A 6,346-nucleotide genomic window follows, 5' to 3' on the forward strand; every position below is an offset into this window, starting at 1 on the left:
GGGGTCGCCCATTTAATACAGAGATGAGGAGGGATTTCTTCTCTCAGAGGGTGGTCAGTCTGTGGAATTCTTTACCGCACAGGGCTGAAGAGGCTGGGGCGTTAAGTATATTCGAGGCGGAGACAGACAAGTTTTTAATCAGTAAGGGAATCGAGGGTGATGGGGACAAGGCAGGAAAGTGGAGCTGAGGGTTGTCAGATCAGCCACGATCTCATTGAACGGAGGAGCAGACTGGAAGGGCCGAATGGCCTACTTCTGCTCCCACGTCTTACGGCCTAAAGCTGAGTGAATTGCCCACGGTGGGTCTAACAGAAGGAGAGAAACGAACAGGCGATGGTCCTTCAGTGCCGGCAATGGAAAGCACTGGTCTGGCATTTGATGTCCGCGTCTTTGGAGCGGGGGGGGTCTTGACCTGCAACTCTGGGGTGCTAAAAGGGCCAGGGTGTTACTAACCGAACCGCAGCAGGTGAGGAGAGAAAAGTTGTGAGTCTTTCAAAGAGAGACGGGAATGCATACGGAATCTGTGTGGACGCTGATACTTTTGCCCTCTCTCACGGGCTATAAGGCACCCACGGGGTGGGGGGTGGGCCCCAGTCGGAGTATTGTCCGGCCTTGGACATCCCAATTCAGGAAGGCGGTGATGGCTCGGGCGAAAGGTCAGAGGGGGTTTACCGAAAGGCTACCACTGACAAGGGGCTTCAGTTAGAATGCGGGGGCTGGACTGTTCCCCTTTCAGCGGAGAGATGAAGGGGTTTGAGTCAAGTTAGTCAAACTTATGTGGAGCCTTGATAGCACGAACGTAGGAACAGGAACAGGCCATTCAGCCCATCAAGCCTGCTCCACCATTCGATTGGATCATGGCTGATCATCTACCTCAACGCCACTTTCCCGCACTATCTCCATGTCCCTCGATGTCATCGGTCTCCCGAAATCGATCGATTTCTCTCTTGAACATGCTCAATGATGCTCAGCCTTCTGGGGTAGAGAATTCCAAAGATTCACCACCCTCCTGAGTGAAGAAATTCCTCCTCATCTCAGTCCGAAATGGCCAGCCCCTTATTCTGAGGCTATGTCCTCTGGTTCTAGACTCACCAGCCAAGGTAAGCATCCTATCCACGTCTACCCCTGTCACACCCTGAGAGAATTTTCTAAGTTTCAAAGAGGCCACCCCTCATTCTTCGAAACTCTCGGGAATACAGACCCAGTCTCCTCAATCTCTCCTCATAAGACAATCCCGCCATCCCCAGGGATTAATCTGGTGAACATCTGTTGCATTCCCTCTATGGAAAGTGTATCCTTCCTTAGTTAGGGAGTCCAAAACGGCGCACAATACTCCGGGTGAGGTCTCACCAAGTCTCTATTTAACTGCAGCAAGACATCTTTACTCCTGTACTCAAACCCTCTTGCGGTGAAGGCTAACACGCTATCTGCCTTCCTAATTGCTTGCTGCACCGGTATGCTAGCTTTTAGCCAATCACAGACAAGGACACCCAGGTCCGGTCGGACAAGGAGAAACAGTTTCGAACGTCAGGAGGGTTAGCAACAAAAGGATACAGGTTAAAGATAAAAGCAAAATACTGCGGATGCTGGAAATCTGAAACAAAAACGAAAATAGCTGGACAAACTCAGCAGGTCTGACAGCATCTGCGGAGAGGAACACAGTTAACGTTTTGAGTCCGTGTGACTCTTCACCAGAACTGAGGGAATATAGAAATGAGGTGAAATATAAGCTGGTTGAGGTGGGGGAGGGTTTGGGACAGGTAGAGCTGGATAGAGGGCAAGTGATAGGTGGAGGAAAAGGAGAGATTGCCAAAGATGTCATAGACAAAGGACAAAGGGGTGTTGACGGTGGTGATATCATCTAAGGAATGTGCTAATGGTGACATTAAGGGTAGAAAGCAGGACAAGCTAGTGGCAGATGGCCCTAGTGGGTGGGTGGAAAGGGATCAAAATAGGCTAAAAGGTGGAGATAAAACAACGCTCTGTTGAAGAGTCATACGGACTCGAAAGGTTAACTGTGTCCCTCTCCGCAGATGCTGTCAGACCTGCCGAGTTCTTCCAGGTATTTTTGTTTTTGTTAAAAAATAACGGAAATAGGTGGGAAAAGAAAAATATATTGAAAACATTATAAATTGTTGGAAAAGGGGAAATCGGAAAGGGGGTGGGGATAGAGGAGAGTGTTCATGGTGGCAAAAGAATCAGAGGGGGAGTTTATTTTTTTTTAATCCACAAGCGAGTGGCTGCGATGTGGAATAAATTGCATTCGCCTGGAGTGAAAAGGTGGTGGAAGCAGATTCAACGGTATGGTTCAAAAGGCGAACTGGGTGCTTGAAAAAGGGGATGGGGAGGGAGCAGAATCAGGGCGACATGCAGAGCCTTGTTGAGGCAAGTGGGGCTAAGGTGATAGCTCCTTCAAAAAGCTAGCCCAGGCAGGATGGGCTGAATGGACCCCCCCTCTGTCTGCGTCCATGTGGCCTGACGTGGGATAGGATAGGTGACATGCTCGCTTTGCAATGTGCTTGAAAGTGGGCAAGGGGGAAGTGAATTGGGACTTTGTCTGAGAGTTTGATGATTCATTCACCATTCAACTGAACACACTCACACAGCACATTCTGCGCCTCAGAGGTAACGCAAGGAAAAAATAACGTCAAAGGCATTGGAAAAAGTAACTCACTGAGGATGTGTACATGGGGATGAGGAGCAGACTGAATCATTCATATCCTGCCAATGTAACTATGACTGAATGGAAACCATGAGTACAATTCAATCCACATCCTTAGGTGCTGTGGGGAGTTCCTTTATACACACACAAAGCTAGATTGAGGGAAGTATTTGTTTGTCAGGTCAGGTATGTGGGCGGGAACTTCAACTAATCTGTGCTGCAGCTACCCTGAGGCCATTTGATGGGGACAGTCTAAAAGGAGCTTCATTCTGTACCTTACCCCGTGCTGTGCCTGTCCTGGGAGTGTTTGATGGGGACAGTGTAGAGGGAGCTTTACTCTGTATCTAACCCCGTGCTGTAACTGACCTGGGAGTGTTTGATGAGAACAGTGTAGAGGGAGCTTTACTCTGTATCTAACCCCGTGTTGTACCTGTACTGGAACGTTTGATGGGAACAGTGTAGAGGGATATTTACTCTGTATCTAACCCCGTGCTGTACCTGTCCTGGGAGTGTTTGATGGGGACAGTGTAGAGGGAGCTTTACTCTGTATCTAACCCCGTGCTGTACCTGTCCTGGGTGTGTTTGATGGGGACAGTGTAGAGGGAGCTTTACTCTGTATCTAACCCCGTGCTGTAACTGACCTGGGAGTGTTTGATGGGGACAGTGTAGAGGGATATTTACTCTGTATCTAAACCTGTGCTGTAACTGTACTGGAATGTTTGATGGGAACAGTGTAGAGGGACATTTACTCTGCATCTAACCCCGTGCTGTACCTGTCCTGGGTGTGTTTGATGGGGACAGTGTAGAGGGAGCTTTACTCTGTATCTAACCCCGTGCTGTACCTGTCCTGGGAGTGTTTGATGGGGACAGCGTAGAGGGAGATTTATTCTGTATCTAACCCCGTGCTGTACCTGACCTGGGAGTGTTTGATGGGGACAGTGTAGAGGGAGCTTTACTCTGTATCTAACCCCGTGCTGTAACTGTACTGGAACGTTTGATGGGAACAGTGTAGAGGGACATTTACTCTGCATCTAACCCCGTGCTGTACCTGTCCTGGGTGTGTTTGATGGGGACAGTGTAGAGGGAGCTTTACTCTGTATCTAACCCCGTGCTGTACCTGACCTGGGAGTGTTTGATGGGGACAGTGTAGAGGGAGCTTTACTCTGTATCTAACCCTGTGCTGTACCTGTCCTGGGAGTGTTTGATGGTGACAGCGTAGAGGGAGATTTATTCTCTATCTAACCCCGTGCTGTACCTGTCCTGGGAGTGTTTGATGGGGACGGTGTCGAGGGAGCTTTACTCTGTATCTAAACCCCGTGCTGTACCTGTCCTGGGAGTGTTTGATGGGGACGGTGTCGAGGGAGCTTTACTCTGTATCTAAACCCCGTGCTGTACTGGCCCCTGTGAATACTGGCCAACTGCAATAAGCAAATCCCACTCCTTCCACCTTAAAAAACAAATACTGACTTATCCAAAGTTAATTCAACACAGGGACAGGTGCAGAGACAAACAAACAAACACTAAACAAACAAACACTGGACAAACAAACAACCAGCCAAGCAAAAACTTTAATTTGGAACAGTGGCAAATATTTTAATTATTTTATTTTTTTTACATTTTACTTTTAAATGCACATCTCTGGATCATTCAAATCAGTTTGGTAAATCATGTGCTTCGCGAGAGAAAGGCAGGAAAAATTTTGAGATTAAAACAGACCCTTTCTGTAATCGTCTGTGTCAATGGTCAATACATTCATTTCAAACAGCACCATTCTGTGAACGCTGCATGTACAAAGCTTGAAAAGGCAATCAGTTATCAGCCCCGCTAGAGCTCCGAGTACCGTCCCGTGGCTGCAGTATCCCTCGCTCTGGGTTTCTTTAATGTCCCACATCCCCCGCTCGGGGGGCAGGGGGAGGCTCGGGACCGGGAGCCCGGCTCCGCCCTGGCACCCTTCCCAGGCAGTGGCACCCTCTCGCCCTGCTGACCACAACCCGAGCGGCTTGCTGCCCTCCCCGTGGCGGCCTCCTTAGCCCCCGCCAGCAGGCCAGCGCCGGCCTCGGGCCCGCAGCTGTTCCACTGCAGGAGGAAGCACCGCTAAACGGCATCATCGCGCTCAGAACGCAAGCGCTGGGGTTAGGGTCTGGAACCTGTGTCCGAAGGTCTTTAATGCGCACACTGACTGGGGTGAAGGGTCACTGAGCACTGAGTCAGCTCCCATCGCTGAGCTCAGTTTCATTGGCGCTGCTTTGTGGGGGGGAGGTGGGGTGGTGGTGGTGGGCACAGGAGAGGAGACCAAGTCAAAGCAGGCTGAAGATGGCAGCTCCTTAAAACAGGCACCAGTCCTCCAGAAGGCAGACGGGGTATTGCTGCAGCATCTGACTTGAAAGAGCGCAGTGCACAGTCAGCTCCTGATCACTGTGCAGCGATCCCGAGGTTAGAAAAACCAAGACAAATGGCCTCCTCCTGTTCCTGTGTAACAGGCTCGAGGGGCTAAATGGGCCTCCACCTGTTCCTGTGTAACAGGCTCGAGGGGGCTGAATGGGGCCTCCTCCTGTTCCTGTGTAACAGGCTCGAGGGGCTAAATGGGCCTCCACCTGTTCCTGTGTAACAGGCTCGAGGGGACTGAATGGGGCCTCCTCCTGTTCCTGTGTAACAGGCTCGAGGGGCTAAATGGGCCTCCTCCTGTTCCTGTGTAACAGGCTCGAGGGGGCTGAATGGGGCCTCCTCCTGTTTCTGCCTGTCAGGCTCGAGGAGGGGCTGAATGGGCCTCCTCCTGTTCCTGTGTAACAGGTTCGAGGAGGGGGCTGAATGGGCCTCATTCTGTTCCTGTGTAACAGGCTCGAGGAGGGGGCTGAATGGGCCTCATCCTGTTCCTGTGTAACAGGCTCGAGGAAGGGGCTGAATGGGCTGCCTCTGACCTACTGTACATCCACCCGAGGGGACGAGCCTCTGTTCAAATGTCTGAAAGGCAGCCCCTCGCCTGACAGCGCGATGCTCCCTCAGGGCGAGTCTCCACCGCCCCGCCAATGCCCCAACCCCCGACACGGCACGCCCTTTGCACTGCCCCTCTGACAGTGCGGCACTCCCTCAATGCTGCCCCCCTCACACAGCGCACTGCACCCTCAATGCTGCCCCTCACACAGCGCACTGCTCCCTCAATGCTGCCCCTCACACAGCGCACTGCTCCCTCAATGCTGCCCCCCTCACACAGCGCACTGCTCCCTCAATGCTGCCCCTCACACAGCGCACTGCTCCCTCAATGCTGCCCCTCACACAGCACAGTGCTCCCTCAATGCTGCCCCCCTCACACAGCGCACTGCTCCCTCAATGCTGGCCCTCACACAGCGCACTGCTCCCTCAATGCTGCCCCTCACACAGCACAGTGCTCCCTCAATGCTGCCCCCCTCACACAGCACACTGCTCCCTCAATGCTGCCCCCCTCACACAGCGCACTGCTCCCTCAATGCTGCCCCTCACACAGCGCACTGCTCCCTCAATGCTGCCCCTCACAGCGCACTGCTCCCTCAATGCTGCCCCCCTCACACAGCGCACTGCTCCCTCAATACTGCCTCCCCTCACACAGCGCACTGCTCCCTCAATGCTGCCTCCCCTCAGGCAGCGCACTGCTCCCTCAATGCTGCCTCCCCTCAGGCAGCGCACTGCTCCCTCAATGCTGCCTCCCCT

The 6,346-nt window shown here is 52.4% G+C and overlaps 1 long non-coding RNA gene across 1 annotated transcript; it reads right to left on the reverse strand.

The window, feature by feature from the left end:
- Positions 1-4,211: 4,211 nt before the first annotated feature.
- LOC144672010 (uncharacterized) lies at positions 4,212-5,374 on the reverse strand. The gene is made up of 2 exons (XR_013574051.1): positions 5,184-5,374; positions 4,212-5,143 (listed from the first exon to the last, which is right to left on the reverse strand). It is a non-coding gene; the product is annotated as an uncharacterized LOC144672010 (long non-coding RNA).
- Positions 5,375-6,346: the final 972 nt, after the last annotated feature.

The sequence above is a fragment of the Cetorhinus maximus genome, chromosome 35 (assembly GCF_964194155.1).
Source record: "Cetorhinus maximus chromosome 35, sCetMax3.hap1.1, whole genome shotgun sequence".
NCBI lineage: Eukaryota > Metazoa > Chordata > Chondrichthyes > Lamniformes > Cetorhinidae > Cetorhinus > Cetorhinus maximus.